Below are 17,500 nucleotides of genomic sequence, written 5' to 3'. Positions count from 1 at the left end.
ATTACTGATTTGTGAGAAGTACTCATAAGCGCGGATGGCAAAAAAGAATAACAAAGACCTGAGTGGCGTCAACTTCGAACTATCTATTGATCAAGCGGTAGAACAGTGGGTTTTTACTTAGACACTTACCATCGATAGTAAAACATTGAGTAGCGACACTATGTTTATCAATCACTGCCACTGTTTACATTATGACGACTGTCCGAGAGGCGTGGTTATCTAAGTGTATATTGTTGTATGTCTGTCTGTCCATACATTGACATCACTGCTTTTACAGCCCGTAGCGGGATGTGAATCATTCATTGGTAGATAGTGTTTTATAGGAGGAACGGTTGGAGGTGGCGAGATGGATGAGGTCATGAATACTTCATTCAAATGCTTTGGGTTGAATGCCGTGGTGACAATAGGCCATGCTCAAAGTACTCATGAAAACGGTTGGTGACCTCTTTGAGTATTAGATGTAATCGATTTCTATTGTGTGATTAGAATGATGCTAATGATAATGATAATAAAGGTGACAATAACAGTAATGGCGATGTATATGATATTGAAGACGATAATAAAAACAATAGCAACAGTGACAGCAGCCGTAGTTGTATGGTAGTAGAAGTAGTTGTAGTAGTAATAATGGTAGTAGTAGTAGTAGTAGTAGTAGTAGTAGTAGTAGTAGTAGTAGTAGTAGTAGTAATAATAATAGTAGTAGTAGTAGTAGTAGTAGTAGTAGTAGTGGTAGTAGTAGTAGTAGTAGTAGTAGTAGTAGCAGCAGTAGTAGTAGTAGTAGTAGTAGTAGTAGTAGTAGTAGTAGTAGTAGTAGTAGTAGTAGTAGTAGTAGTAGTAGTTGTTGTTGTTGTTGTTGTTGTTGTAGTAGTAGTAGTAGTGGTGGTGGTGGTGGTGGTGGTGGTGATAGTAGTAGTAGTAGTAGTAGTAGTAGTAGTAGTAGTAGTAGTAGTAGTAGTAGTAGTAGTAGTAGTAGTAGTAGTAGTAGTAGTAGTAGTAGTAGTGTTGGTGGTGGTGGTGGTGGTGGTGGTGGTGATAGTAATAATAATAATAATGATGATGATGATGATGATGATGATACAGATTGTGCAATCGTTTTAACGTATCTCTGGTCCATTCACCACCAACGATCTGTATTACAATATGGGAGTGAAATAGCTAGACGTTCACAACACAAAAAATGAAATTGTTATGAATAAAGTTGACACATTGAAATGCCTTTCCCATCGACACCTTGTTGACGAATTCCCCGGCAAGCCCTCGCGTGACGTCATAGGCATTCATTCACAGTCGATTTCGCCTCAAGAATTGTCACTTTGCAGTCAACGATCTTAACGTGTTAACCCTTTTACTACCAAACGTGTAATGCATTCATTCTGGATATCGTCCCCAAGTATTCATTCTGCATTGATGCAACGATCTTATCATGTTAACCTTTTTAAGTTCAGAAGTGATATGCAGGTATTCACTGTTGATATCGCCACGAATATCATTCAGTTTGTAGTCGACGATTTTATCATGTTAACCTTTATATTTATATAGCGCAATATCCACTGACCGTGCTCAAAGCGTTTTACAAGATGTCCATCGCCAACGGCAACACTTAACAGATAGGACGAGACATGATGCCTGTTAGGTGATATTACAGTTTTTTAGGACAGCGAGACAAGGCTGTTAACGTCTAGGGCTACTCATTTTTACACCTGAGTATGGTGATACAATTTGAGTAAAAAAGAGCCTTTTCCTTTTCTACGCGCCGCTCATAGCGGGACTCGAGCCCTTGACCTTCCGATCCGAAAACGAGTGGCATACCACACGACCTCATAACTGCACCGATGTGCTGGGTTACAATTTAACTTTTCCACAAAGAGAGCAAAAATCACGGTCATAAAAATAGAAAATGAAATGAGTAAAGAAGTGCCAGAAGACGAATGAGAATCAAAATTTCGCGGCGATGAAGGTGAGAATGACGTCGACTGCGGTGCTCTCGTATCGGCAAGGTCGCGGGTTTTAGCGTAGCCATCGTTAACTTATAGCCTGACACTGACCAAAAAATGACGTCAAAATGCCAGTCTTTGGCCACAACAGAAAACAAATCGTGAGTTGTATTCAACAGTTCAACCAATGAAATAACTTGTTTCCTTGAGCGCTACACAAACCTAAAGAATGACGTCAAACTGCCAGACCTAGAGGGTTCTAGTGTCAGGCTAGATGTTAACGATGGCTACGGTTCTAGTGTCAGGCTATATGTTAACGATGGCTACGGTTCGAGCCCCCATCGCCGCGAAATGTTTATTCTCTATAGTATTCTGGTACTTTTCTACTCACTTCATTTTCTGTTATTATCAATATAAGTGCCTGCTCCACTCACTTTTCTGGGTAAAAAATAGATAACGGTGTAACCCAGACTTTATTACGAGACATCGAAAATTCAGCCAAGCGTAGCCTTCGTGGAATCATAGCCTAACACTTGTTTAAAAGTCACGTGACAATATATAAGACAACGACTACCAAAAGAAAATAAACAGTAAGTAGCCTGATCAATAACGCAACCGACGATATCAATGGTTGTTTTCTTAAGCACTGTTGTGAGTCCCAATAGTTCAGTTGGTAGAGCATTCGCTTCACACGCAAAAGGACCTAGATTGATGCCTTGTGAAATCGAGATTATTTCCTGTTACCCCCCCCCCCCACCCCCCTTTCCATCTACCGGTGATTGGGTAACTGGGTCTATCTATTCTGGCGTTATGTACTTTGCTCTAGACTAGTGTCCTAACCAAAGGGTAGCATACAATTGTTTCGCGCGATAGAATCAGTGATAAACTCCATCTCTCTGGGCCTCATGGCTCGAAAGGAAGAAGGACTCTTTACTTGCTTGCGGTGATTGGCACCTTGCATTGTGACGTAATATGTTTGTCAGTGGCAGGCTCCAAACCATGTCACATTTCCTTCCATCTTGATGCGCATAGAGCATGACCTAGTTATGTTTATGCTCTATACACGTGTTATATTATTATCATATTAATCATCATTATCATCATCATCATCATTATCATCATCATCATTATCATCATCATCATCATCATCATCATCATCATCATCATCATCATCATCATCATCATCATAATCATTATCATCATCATCATCATCATCATCATCATCATCATCATCATCATCATCATCATCATCATCATCATATATTATTATTATTATTATTATTATTATTATTATTATTATTATTATTATTATTATTATTATTATTATTATTATTATTATAATCTTCATCATTATCATCTTCATCATCATTATCATCATCATCATCATCATCATCATCATCATCATCATCATCATCATCATCGTCGTCGTCATTATTTTTATGTCATTATCAGGTGAGATTAAAATCGTGCCCGGCCAAAAAAGAGTTAAAATCCAATCGCAGAGAAAGTGACAAAGCGACTGAAATCGATTCACGGTTGACTGGTTTCCAAATGACTTTTCCTATAACGGTGAATACAATCTCATTAAAAAATATAACTCAAAAATAAAGTGTGATTCTAATAGTAGTAATAATATAATAATAATAATAATAATAATTAATAATAATAATAATAATAATAATAATAATAATAATAATAATAATAATAATAATAAAATAATAATAATAATAATAATAATAATAAATAATAATAATAATAATAATAATAAAATAATAATAATAATAATAATAATAATAATAATAATAATAATAATTATAATCAGGAGAACGGAATGGGGTATGTTTTTTTTAAAAACAGTGAAAGTATATACACACATACACAAACACACACACACAAACTATCATGAGTTTTAAAATATAATATGACAACATATTTTGTAAGCTTTACAGGTTGGATTAGCCAAGACAAATCACACACTTGAATGAATGGATTAATAAATATTCATGATTGATTTTTATTTTTAAATTTAAAAAACCCAAGAGAATTCGAGTTGAATAAGTAAATCCAATCATTTACACAACCTTTTCACCGATTCAAATATTTAAACAGTCAACTGCCGTAATTTGGAAAAAATAAATATTTAAAAAATTGACCAGAAAACTCGTCCTTCAAAATAAAAAAAAAACAACAAAAACATCGACTCATTGATGTGAAAGAAATCTCCAAATAAATGACGCAAACTAGTGTCCATTACAACAATGATAAGCTAGGTCCATATATATATATATTTTAATTTTTTTTTTTATGTGTGAGATATATGCATACTTATGTATACATTTCTGTGTTTGTAAATGTGTGTACATGTGTATTATACATACACACACACACACACACATATATATGTGTGTGTGTGGATGTGTGTGTATTTGTGTTCGGGTGTGGATTTGTGTGTACGCTTAGTGTATATTTATCAATTTGTTTACATATTATTCTGTGTGTGTGTGTGTGTGTGTGTGTGTGTGGATGTGTGTGTATTTGTGTTCGGGTGTGGATTTGTGTGTACGCTTAGTGTATATTTATCAATTTGTTTACATATTATTCTGTGTGTGTGTGTGTGTGTGTGTGTGTGTGGATGTGTGTGTATTTGTGTTCGGGTGTGGATTTGTGTGTGTACGCTATGTGTATATTTATCAATTTGTTTACTTATTATTCTGTGTGTGTGTGTGTGTGTGTGTGTGTGTGGATGTGTGTGTATTTGTGTTCGGGTGTGGATTTGTGTGTACGCTATGTGTATATTTATCAATTTGTTTACTTATTATTCTGTGTGTGTGTGTGTGTGTGTGTGTGGATGTGTGTGTATTTGTGTTCGGGTGTGGATTTGTGTGTACGCTTAGTGTATATTTATCAATTTGTTTACATATTATTCTGTGTGTGTGTGTGTGTGTGTGGATGTGTGTGTATTTGTGTTCGGGTGTGGATTTGTGTGTACGCTTAGTGTATATTTATCAATTTGTTTACATATTATTCTGTGTGTGTGTGTGTGTGTGTGTGTGGATGTGTGTGTAATTGTGTTCGGGTGTGGATGTGTGTGTACGCTATGTGTATATTTATCAATTTGATTACTTATTATTCTGTGTGTGTGTGTATGTGTGTGTGTGTGTGTGTGTGGATGTGTGTGTATTTGTGTTCGGGTGTGGATTTGTGTGTACGCTTAGTGTATATTTATCAATTTGTTTACATATTATTTGTTATTTCCATTTGTGAAACTCTATTGAGCACTGTAAATGGATAATGGCGTTATTTCCCATTACATTACAATACATTACATTACATTACATTACATCACATTACATTACATTACATTACATTACATTACATTACATTACATTACATTACATTACATTACATTACATTACATTACATTTCATTACATTACATTACAATATGTCACATATTGAATCATAAGGTGACATAACTATTTTAGTAGCAGGATGTATAGGCAGATTATTGGGATTACAGGACGTAAAAGAGCGAGGATGGATGATGATTTTCATTGACGACCAAGTATTTATTTAGACTAGAAAATAAGATGCCATCACCCTAAAACAAGAACAACAATTGCACAATATATGTATCCAGTCCTTCGGAAGAGTGGTTTTACACTTCCAATGAAACTAGAACCAGTATGCTGATATCACATTTTTGTTTCTTATAGCTCAGTTTGTCGAGCGTTCACTTCAAAGGGACCAAGATCGATCCCGGGTGCAGCCAACATAATATCATGTTTTTTTTCTGACCCCCTTGCCTACTCAGCAGTGATTTGGGTTGCCGGTTCTGTTAGATATGGCGGAAAGTGCTTTGTGGTAGACATATCAATTACAGTCTGATCCGCCAAAAATGAAATAAAACAAAGCCAAAAAGTAGGTAGGTCATGTCTGTAGACTGGATGTCAAGAATAATCAATAATCTGTCCTATTCAAAGGAATTCAAGCAATTTCCAATGTCCGTTTCACGCTATAGAAACCGGGATAAACCCCTGCTCGATTGGCCTTTCTGCTAATGAATGACGAACTACTCTCACTGTTCAGGAGTACAGCTTCAAAAGCAGGCTTGCCAACTATCACGAAAAATTCGTCAAATTACGAAATTGTGGCTCCAGTTTCAGAACTGAATAAGCATTTCTAAGTCTTTAACCCTCTCCTTACCAACTGCAGGAAAATCGTAACATCCGTTACGATATAACCAAAATTTTTATTTCAAATTTCTTTTGTACATCATAAAATTTAAAGAAAATGAATAGTGTGTTGTAGAGCATGTTTTGTTAAAGAAATATAGATGGCAAGAACTTTACTGCTATTGTGTTTGAGTGATAAAAAATATATTTTTGTGTCAGTTGAGTGTGAAGTTTTGGGGAAAATCCTGAAAATAGCTGGTAAGGAGAGAGTAAAAACGGATTGAAAAAGACAGTTGATACAAGACTACAAAAATGTAAGGATATTGAAGTGTTATTTAATACTAGTGACGGTAAAATTAGATTTTTAAATTTAATTATAGCGGTTAAAATTATTTTCTCCAAAAATTACGAATTTTTTAATTTCTTAGTTGGCATCCTGCAAACTAATGGAACAAAACTTACCCTTGGAATAATATTATCATTATCCTCGTAAAAAAAACCCTTTGAATGGACCAAAGTGATATTAATGTACTATTGACATTAAGCATAGAATTGGGAGGAGTAGAAACACGGTCGTTAAAGTCCTCTGTATATTGACAGTGAAATAAAAACGAAGACTAAATGTTTTCTTTAACAAAATCTATAATAGAAACGCAGCAAATTAATATAAACAGCTTTAGGCTAACAGGACCTTGGAGGTCTACAGAAAGGTTTGGTCGAAAACGGTAGGGGCTGCCTGAAGCCGGTGATCGTAAAATACTAACGAAAGAGTGAAAATGGAGATGCTGCAACCACCATTGAGTACAGACGATACAAGTTATTTTGCATTATATTTTATTTGTTTTCCACGTCAATTTGTGTATTGTTGTGCTGAGGAAATGTTTGTATCCGAAACGTCCATTGTCTGTTTTGTTCCCATACGAAGCCTCTCCATTTTCACTCTTTCGTTCGTATTTTACAGAAAGGTTTGGCAGCATAACGATGGCCGGTAGGTCAAACTTCTGAAGTTTCCATTTCCACGACCGGTGTATCAAAACTCGTGGATGCCACTCATGGTGTGAATAGAATTTGTCAACACCAAAGTAAAAGTTGTCACCACTAAAGACACCAATGACAGAAATAGATGCTGGGATGTCAATTCAGGCACGTCGCCCAGCAACGGCGGCCATCGTGGTTCTAAACAAAGAAAATCGGTATTTTTTATTCTTCATGCTGGCTAGAACTTTTCATATATCTGTGATCAGAATGTATAAAAGTCAAAACAAGGTTCATATTTATAATGTTTTTCTCCTCTAGATACGCTTTAATGCTCGTGGGAGAAGTATTTCATAAGGGCATCCGCCATTGTTCCGATAGTTTAGAGCCCGTTACTAAGTTACCATGCGTCATTACGATGGAATTGATGTTACGAATGTTGAAGCCTATTCAGGAGGCAAAAATTTACTGAACTTTTACGCAAACGCATTTTGACCAATTCTTATCAGAGTGTTGAACTCCAGTCTACAGACATGACCTACCTACTTTTTGGCTTTGTTTTATTTCATTTTTGGCGGATCAGACTGTAAATCTCGTTTTGACAAGATGAAGATTATCTAAATTGGTCGATTTTTAACCCTCTCCTTACCGGCCAGTTTCAGAATTTCCCCCTAAACTTCATATCCACCCAACACAAAAATAGATTTTTTAAAACTCAAACAGAAGATTAATAAGTACATTCTATGCATAATATTGTCCAGCAAAATGAGCTCTACAACACAGTGTCAAGTTTTTATGGTTGTAATAAACAAATTTTCTTCAAAGTTTATGGGAAACAAGAATAATCAGATGAGAAAATTGTTGGTTGCATCGTAACGAATGTGACGATTTTTATGTAGTTGGTAAGGAGAGGGTAAAAGGACGAGTTTTCTGACCAAATTTTTAAATACGTGTTTTTCCAGAGGAAGGGAGGTAATTGGTTAAGTGCCTGTAAGATCTGTGGGTTTTTGTTCACTTGGAGAGTTGAATGAGCCCTCAACGTGTACAGAGTGTTTACACGTGCTTTGTCCTAATAATAGCTACTCTCGCCATTGTTATCATCGTCAGGCAGAATTATCGTTTTTATCGCTGCCACAGTGACGTCACTGTTGGCATCATTATCATCATCATCATCATCATCATCATCATCATCATCATCATAATCATCATCCCTCATTTGTTGGCATCATCATCATCACCACACATCATCATCATCATCATATATCATCATCATCATCCATCATCGTCGTCGTCGTCGTCGTCTCATCATCATCATCATATATCATTATCATCATCATCATCGTCATAATCGTAGTCGTCGTCATCATCATCATCCAAAGTTACCATCAAGGAAGTCTCATGTTTGGGAACATTTACCAAGGTGAAGGACATTTCAATCGATCAATATTTGAAGTACCATAAGACACAATGAGCCGGAAATTTATACCCGTTTCTATAGCGTGAAATGGACAATAGCAATTGCTCTTTATCCTTTGGAAAGAACGCTAGTCTATCGCAAAGTACTTTCCGCCATATCAAACATACGCAATTACCCAATACTGCTGGATGGACAGGGGAGAGCGATAAGTAAAAAATATCAATTTCCCCTGCGGTCAATCTCTGTCCTCTTGTGAGTGAAGCAAGCGCTCTACCAACTGAGCTAACAGGACCCCCGACTCCTCGGTTAACCGATCAGTATTTGAAATCGTTGAGGGAAGAATTAATTCATCAGTTGCATTACCTATACCCTTATACATATATACCTATACATATACACTTATTTGCAGGTCTGATAACCAAATTCCTTATGGGTTCATTGTTGTCATGGAAATCTCAAGAAAATGACGCAATATATAATATTGAACGTTTCTAGTCTGATTGATAAAAATTTTGTGAGAACTATTCGTAACATTGGCTGACTAATAACAAAACTATAACAAGGAGCTGAATGACGTCAACTTCGTTCCTTCTATACGACAGTTGCTGTAATGAGAAGCAACGTAGTTTCAGTGAAAGTAACTTCCGTCAAACCAGTCTGGAAATCGCTCCCATTAAAACAGGTTATTGCCATACATCATAGGACAGCGTACGTCTTCCCACAAGAATACAGTATTATTTGGAGTCAAGTTACAACAATGTTAAACTAGGCCCATTAGTGGGTTCTGATGTCAGACCTGCATACATGTATACCCCTTGCTGTCAAGCACAGATAAAGAAAAGAATCAGAAATTCGGTAGCGTTATAAAAGGTACTTCATGTCAAGACTATTGTGTATATTTAATCAAAATTTAATCAATTACAATTTGATATGTATTCGATTACTTTTGATGAATGGTATTGATGTCAGTCGACTAAAACTTATGTTTTTTTATAGAAAAAAAATAACAAACAAACATACAAACAAAGAAACTAACAATGATTTGACCTCAATACCCCTTTCACCTTTTTCTTTAAGTACGTCAGTTTATTCTGCTTGACACCTTTGGGATCTTTTGAATAGGGAATGAGATTAGCGGAAGAGTAGCGTCCCTTGATTGGACGTCACCCATAGTCTGTGACGTCACCGGCGGAAAAGTTATTAGAGAGAGAACGTCATGTTGGTTGTGCGACCAACATGACGTTCTCTCTCTAATAACTTTTCCGCCGGTGACGTCACAGACTATGGGTGACGTCCAATTAAGGGACGCTCCTCTTCCGTTAATCTCAATCCCTATAAAAGCGTCAAATAAGCGAAGTGGTTATAGATAGAAGCTATTTATGCTATGCGATTAGGTTAAAAAAAAAACTCATAACATCCGCCAGCCTGATAATATAACGTATCAACGCACAAAACTATGGGTCACACATAATTTAGTTGAGAATGCCGAGAGTGTGATTATCCGATTTGCGATTAAGCGGTGTAGCAGCTATCTATCTCGTTGTTTAATGTCATCTATATTATATTAACGTTCCCTTATAGAGAAAAAACAAATAAAAGAATAAAAACAACTCTATTTGTAATGGCGGTGTTAACCTAGATTCCATTGTCAACAACGGTGTAATTGAATCGAGTCACCAAATGGAATACCAATAAATTCTGTACTTAGTGACTGGTGACACCATTTCGAATTGTAAGTCCCGATAGCTCAGTTGGTAGAGCACTTGCATCACATGCAAATGGACTTAGATCGATCTTGTAGCACACAGTAGGGATTGGGTAGTTGGGTCTTTTAACCCTCTCCTTACCACCCAAAGGAAAATCGTCACAACGATTCTTTTGCATATCACAAAATTTAAAGAATATTTGTTTTGAAAGCTACAAAACTTGACACTGTATTGTAGAGCTCATTATCCTGAACGATATTGTGTATAGAATGTACTTGTTGGTTTTCTGTTTAAGTAAAAAAATCTATTTTTGTGTTGGGTGGGCGTGAGGATTTGGGGGGAAAACTCTGAAAATGGGTGTTAAGGAGAGAGTTAAATCTGGAGCAAATAACTTTGTGATAGATAATGAACTGAACAAGTGTGTATGAAAGGTGCCAGACAAAGCAAGAAGGTTAAATACATGAGAAAAAAAAACATCCCAAAAAATCAGTCGAGTTTTTTTTTTTTTATTCTCTATTGTCTTCTGGACGTTTCTACTCACTTCATTCTTTGCTGTTAAAGAATAATACAAGACCCCCCCCCCCCTCAATCCCCCTGGTGTCGAGATCGCTCCCATTAAAACAGGCCATTGCTCCATTGATCATATGCGTAAAGGTACAATACTCACGACATGCGCTAGCCGGAAATGACAAACCAACACACAAAACTATAGATAGTTCGAAGATGACGTCACTCAGGTCTGTGTTATTGTTTTTTGCCATCCGCGTTTATGAGTTATGCTCACTGAACTGTATTAACCCGACTATAAAGGTTCACACAGTTTAGTGTGTTGGTCCGTTATACTTCCGGATGGCAATGTTATGAGCTTCTTAGCCAAGCGCATACTATCTATACGCAAACCTTGAACGTTTGTAGTCCGAATGATAAAAATTATCTGAGAACTAATCGCAACAATGTCTGGCTAATAACAAAACGATAACAAAGAACTGAATGAATGACGTCAATTTCGTTCCTTCTATCCGAGGATTGCTGTCATGAGAAGCAACGTAGCTAGTTTCAGTAAAAATAGCTTCAATCAAACTGATCTGGAAATCACTCCCATTAAAACAGGTTATTGCCATACATCATAGGCCATCGTACGTCTTTCCCACACGAATACTGTATCTTATGGATACTTGGTCTTATGGAACCAACTGCCTCCATCCCTCAAAAATGTCCGACATTTGAAAACTTTAAAAAGAAACTTAAAACACATCTCTTTAGAAAATCATTTGATGTTTAACATTTATATTAGGCCTACATGTTATAGATATCCTTAATTTTCATCTTGTAGCACAGTGCGTGGTAATTAAATTACAAATTGATTAATGCTATTCCAATATGATAGATTTTATGCTTCAATTATCAATTAATAAATATTGTTTTATTTGCATTGTAAAGCGCCTCTGAGCACATTGTGGATCTAGGTGCTATATAAATTCATTCATTCATTCATTCATTCATTCATTCATTCATATTATTTGGAGTCAAGTTAACCTAGATAGATTCCATTGACATCTGCCATGTCATCGAAACGTGTCAGTCAATGGTTTACCAATAAATTATCTACTGTCATTCTCTGACCCCCTCTCTCTCTCTCTCTCTCTCTCTCTCTCTCTCTCTCTCTCTCTCTCTCTCTCTCTCTCTCTCTCTCTCTCTCTCTCTCTCTCAACAACTAAATTGTATTTAAAATTTTGGCCAGAAAACTCGTCCTTCAAATATCGATCAATTAAAATGACTCTCATCTTTACAAAAACTCTCAAACCTGGGACTTCGCCGAGTCCCAGGTTTGAGAGTTTTTGTAAAGATGAGAGTCATTTTAATCGATCGATATTTGAAGGACGAGTTTTCTGGCCAAAATTTTAATACATGTTTTTGTTTCAGAGTTTGGTCATTTTGATCCTGTTGTGACCAAAATTAAATGAAAATAATTCATAACTCTAACAAATGATAACAGAAATAGACTAATGACGACGTGCGCTTATTTTCAGGTCTGATAACCCAATTCCTTAAGGGCTCCTTTTTTTAATGGAAATCTAAAAAAAAATTACGCAAAATATTGTCTATTACAGCAATGTTAAACTCGGCCCCATAGATGGGTTTGGATATCAGACCTGTATATATGTACACGTCGACTAATGAGGAACAGATCATAAACCATACACGATGAAAAAAGCTGCAAAGGAAGAACAGAAAAGAAACAGCATGAAAAAAAAATGAAAAAAACACACACACGAAGCATTCAAACAAAAGGAAGAAAAAAAGACTGAAAGAAATTATGACACTGATATTGATGATGATGATGATTATTATTTTGTTGGTGAAGATGAGGATGAAATTGATAACGATGAAAATAATGAAGATGATATTAACAATGTTATAATAATGAAGATGAAAATGATGTGATAATGATGGTGATGATTATGATGACGATGTCGATAATGATGATGCTTTTAAAGCCATTGCCTGTTAGTTCAATAAAATTAATATCCCACAATAAATACAAAAGCAATATTCACAAAATGGAAGATAGGTATTATCTGATATACAAAGGCAATCTGGATGTTTCGGATTTCCCCTTTGTCAACAAAAACACTATGAACGAAACACCAAAGATGAATGACAGACTACATTTTTCTTAAGTGTCTAATTCTTCGTGTTTTGCTGACAAAGAGGAAACCCGAAAAGTCAAAATCGTTTAGTCTTTGTTCATCAAATTAAAATTTTTATTCTATTTTATTATTTTTACAGTATTTACTTCTTCAAATTTCAAGCACGGTCATTTAAAATACAACACAGTACCTTTTTCATCATTGAGTCAGTCAACCGGAAACACTGTAGACTAAGGGTAGATAACTCCACGTGAACTTGGGAGGAAAATCATCATACGAACGAAATCGCTCACAATCACAATCCAAGTTTGTTTGTTTTTTAATAAACCATTTATTAAAGTTGGACACGGGTTTTAAATTGATATGTTCATTTCATAAAGTCCAAACGTCACCAGGTCTCTGTGAACAAATCATCAAAGCATCCATGCTGCTGAAAACAAAAAAATCAAAGTCATGAAGTCAACAACAAAAAAAAGAAATTAACATTATAAATGGAAGTAGAAGTCGTGACGTCACGTCTTCCACTCTTCCGGTTCAAAACTCATTGGAAGTATATAACTAGTCCTTCGGAGGACAAACAAATGAATAGGATACATAATATTGAATCATAAGGTGTCATCGTGGCTATTTTAGTGACAGGATGTATAGATAGTATGCGCTTGGCTAAGGAGTTCACAACATTGCCATCCGGAAGTATAACGGGACCAACACACAAAAAACTATGTGTAATCTTGAACGTTTATAGTCTGGTTAATAAAGTTAAGTGAAAATTTCTAAAAAACGGGGATGGCAAAAAACAACAATAAAGACCTGAGTGACGTCATCTTCGAACTGTCTATAGGCAGGTTCTTCGGATTACGGGATGTAAAGGAGCGAGGATGGATCTTTATTGACGACCAGCGTGTATTATATCAATATATTATTTAGATTAGAATTTAGATTTAGATTATTTTTTTTTTTTTACTTTTTAAAATTAGTATTATGTGCAGAGTTTTAGCAAGTTTAAAATGTAAAACCCTACAAACTGTTGAGTGATCCTCGATAATATTGGAGGTTTCCACAAGACGAAGAAGAATAAGAAGAAGAATAAGAAGAAGAAGAAGAATAAGAAGAAGAAGAAGAAGAAGAAGAAGAAGAAGAAGAAGAAGAAGAAGGAAGAAGAAGAAGAAGAAGAAAGAAGAAAGAAGAAGAAGAAGAAGAAGAAGAAGAAGAAGAAGAAGAAGAAGAGAGAAGAAGAAGAAGAAGAAGAAGAAGAAGAAGAAGAAGAAGAAGAAGAAGAAGAAGAAGAAGAAGAAGAAGAAGAAGAAGAAGAAGAAGAAGAAGAGAAGAAGAAGAAGAAGAAGAGAAGAAGAAGAAGAAGAAGAAGAAAAGAAGAAGAAGAAGAAAGAAGAAGAAGAGAAGAAGAAGAAGAAGAAGAAGAAGAAAAGAAGAAGAAAGAAGAAGAAGAGAAGAAGAAGAAGAAGAAGAAGAAAAGAAGAAGAAGAAGAAGAAGAAGAAGAAGAAGAAGAAGAAAGAAGAAGAAGAAGAAGAAGAAGAAGAAGAAGAAGAAGAAGAAGAAGAAGAAGAAGAAGAAGAAGAAGAAGAAGAAAGAAGAAGAAGAAGGAAGAAGAAGAAGAAGAAGAAGAAGAAGAAGAAGAAGAAGAAGAAGAGAAGAAGAAGAAGAAGAAGAAGAAGAAGAAGAAGAAGAAGAAGAAGAAGAAGAAGAGAAGAAGAAGAAGAAGAAAAGAAGAAGAAGAAGAAGAAGAAGAAGAAGAAGAAGAAGAAGAAAGAAGAAGAAGAAGAAGAGAAGAATGAAGAAGAAGAGAAGAAGAAGAAGAGAAGAAGAAGAAAAGAGAAGAAGAAGCAACAAGGAAGAAAAGAATGAAGAAGAGAATATGTATAGAGCCATGCACGATGCAAGAGTAGAAAGAACAATATGTTGTACAATCTGGATCATAAAATTCCGGTTTCACATTTCCAGATATTGGGAACCAGTATTGGCATTTCACTTTTGTTCCCTATTTTGGCCGAGGTGTGCATATTTGCAGGTCTGATAACCGAACGCAATTATGGGCTTGATTTAAATTGGTTTGGTTGGACAATAAAAGTTTGCGCTGGTTTGAGAGCATTTCCATGATTACATCAATGAGCGCATAACGATATGGGTTATCAGACCTGTAAATGAGTGTACGTTGATTGAGGCCAATCGGTATTAATTATGTAGGGATTGATTGATTGATATTGTAAACATTAATTTTATAGTTATGAATACTATAGATAGTATGCGATTGGCTAAGAAACTCACATCATTGCCATCCGGAATTATAATTACAAAATCTCAGATAGCTTATAATATTGTATCTTCACAGACAGTTTTAGATAACTTTGAATTTAAGAAAAGATATTATATCAATACGCTAATGTAATGTCGAAAATTACTATCAGAGAATACTGAAGTTATTGAAAAGTGTTCATGATCGAATGAATCATAAATGTACAAAGTTCATAGTATAATGAAATATTAATGACAACAATTATCATGAAAGCAACAACAATAACAACAATAATCATACATAAGTCTCTGATAAATTATCATGATTTAACATTGTTTCAAATGACCTGCATTTTACTTGTCAACATTTACAAAACCAGTCTACAAATTGTTAAAGCAATGGAAACAATTATATGCACATGACAATGTAAAGTTAAACCCTCTCCTTACCAGCCGTTTTCAGGATTTTACCCAAAACTTCACACCCAACTAACACAAAAATAGATTTTTTATCACTCTGACACAATAACAGTAAAGTACTTGCCATACATAATTTCTTTAGTAAAACATACTCTACAACACACTGTTCATTTTGTTTAAATTTTATGATGTATAAAAGAAATTTGAATAAGAAAAATGTTGGTTGTATCGTAACGAATGTGACGATTTTCCTGGAGTTGTTAAGGAGAGGGTTAAAAGATAAATTGATAGTTGAATAAATAACTAAATTAACAAATAGATGAATAGATACATAAATTAATTGAGAAAATCAAATTGAATTAAGAAATTAATTAATCCATGTTAGATTAAGTTGATCCTGAGAATGCTAAAATATTTTTAATCTGAGACAGAATTACAGAATGCCAGACAAACAGTAGAATACTTTTGGCAAAAACAAAACAAAGAAAATACCATTCACGATTGTGCACGATCAATATCCTTATATAGATTCTTCAATCAAAGATGTATGTGTGTGTGTGTGTGTGTGTGTGTATGTACGTATTTGTGTGTGCGGTTGTGTGTAGTGCTCGCGCTCTATCTATGTTTGTGTTTGTGTGTGTATGTTTGTGTGTGTTTGTTAGAGAGATGCAAGGAGAGAGAGAGAGAGAGAGAGAGAGAGAGAGAGAGAGAGAGAGAGTTTATTTGTTCGTATTTGTAAGTGCGTGCCTTCCTGTTTGTTTGTGTGTGTGTTTTTTTTTTTTAGTTTGTTGTTGATTTTTTTTTTTTTAGATAGAGACAGAGAGATATAGAGAGAGACACACACAAACACACACATAAAGAGAGAGAGAGAGAGTGAGAGAGAGAGAGAGAGAGAGAGAGAATTTTTGTTTGTATTTATATGTGCGTTGCTTCCTATACTATGTATAACTGTGTTTTATATTTGCGTTTAGTCAAATATTTGGGTGCTTGTTTAAAAAAAAAAGATGATGGCCCCTTTACACAGCTATTTAACTACACACACACCCATTGTTAACTTGGTCACACACACACACAGAAACACTTCCACATTGAGGTGAATGGGGTGGGGTGAAAATAACACATCTATTTGCAGGTCTGATAACAAAAATTGCTATGGGCTCATTGTTGTAATGAAAATACATTAAAACCAACAGATGACATTGTCCAATACAACAATGCTAAATCAAGCCCATAATTGCGCTCGGTTATCAGACTCGCATATATGCGCGCGTTGATTTATATCGTTTGATAATATCTACATCTGATTTCAAAAGATTGCTAACGGGAGAGGCCTCCCGAAAGCTCCTACATCCCCAGTATTATTTTTGTATATAAAGTTCCAGTATGGGGTTTGGGAAGGAGGGGGGGGGCATTTTTTTAAAAAGTCTCCCCCCTCCCAAATCCCCTACTAGAACATTATTTTTAAAAAGTTTCTCACCTCCCAAACCCCCTACTAGAACATTATTTTTTAAAAAGAATAGTGGGGATGTAGGAGCTTTAGGAAGATCTCCCTTGCTACTATTTATTTTAATCAACAAATGTGTTATCAAAATCAGATCACTAAATAGGTCTATCTATTCTGATTATTTTTTTCATATTGGCTAAAAGTATTTCAAAGCCTGCCAAGCTAGGGACTGAAATTTTTAAAAACATAATTAAGTCTTCCGCGCGCATTATCATATCGTTATATGCTTAGGTATTGCATAAAGGAATGTTATATATAACTATAACCCATCAAACAAACGTCTGGTGACTTGAATGAGACGCATTGTCCAAAGTCCAAAGTAAGCATGTTGATGTGATATCTAGATAGTGATAGGAAATGTCTAATCTCGACAACCGTTTTATAAAATCAACACTCACACATGACTGGAACACAATTTTGAATATTAATAAATACCTTCAATTTCATTGTCATTGTGCCTTCTTTGGT

The 17,500-nt window shown here is 35.3% G+C and overlaps 1 protein-coding gene across 2 annotated transcripts in view; it reads right to left on the bottom strand.

The window, feature by feature from the left end:
- LOC144956662 (uncharacterized) overlaps positions 1 to 17,500 on the bottom strand; it is a 45,932-nt gene that overhangs the window by 25,362 nt on the left and 3,070 nt on the right. Inside the window, exon 2 of one of the 2 annotated variants that reach the window (XM_078887311.1) lies at positions 13,048 to 13,287. The gene's annotated coding sequence lies outside the window, so the exon portion shown is untranslated. The remainder of the gene's footprint in view (positions 1 to 13,047; positions 13,288 to 17,500) is intronic. The other variant, XM_078887312.1, reaches the window with a different exon arrangement.

This window comes from Berghia stephanieae, chromosome 11, assembly GCF_034508935.2.
Source record: "Berghia stephanieae isolate SIO BIC M18660-M18661 chromosome 11, UCSD_Bste_1.3, whole genome shotgun sequence".
Taxonomy (NCBI): domain Eukaryota; kingdom Metazoa; phylum Mollusca; class Gastropoda; order Nudibranchia; family Aeolidiidae; genus Berghia; species Berghia stephanieae.
Note: the sequence above shows the minus strand (reverse complement) of the source record. Positions and strands in the feature narration are given on the sequence as shown.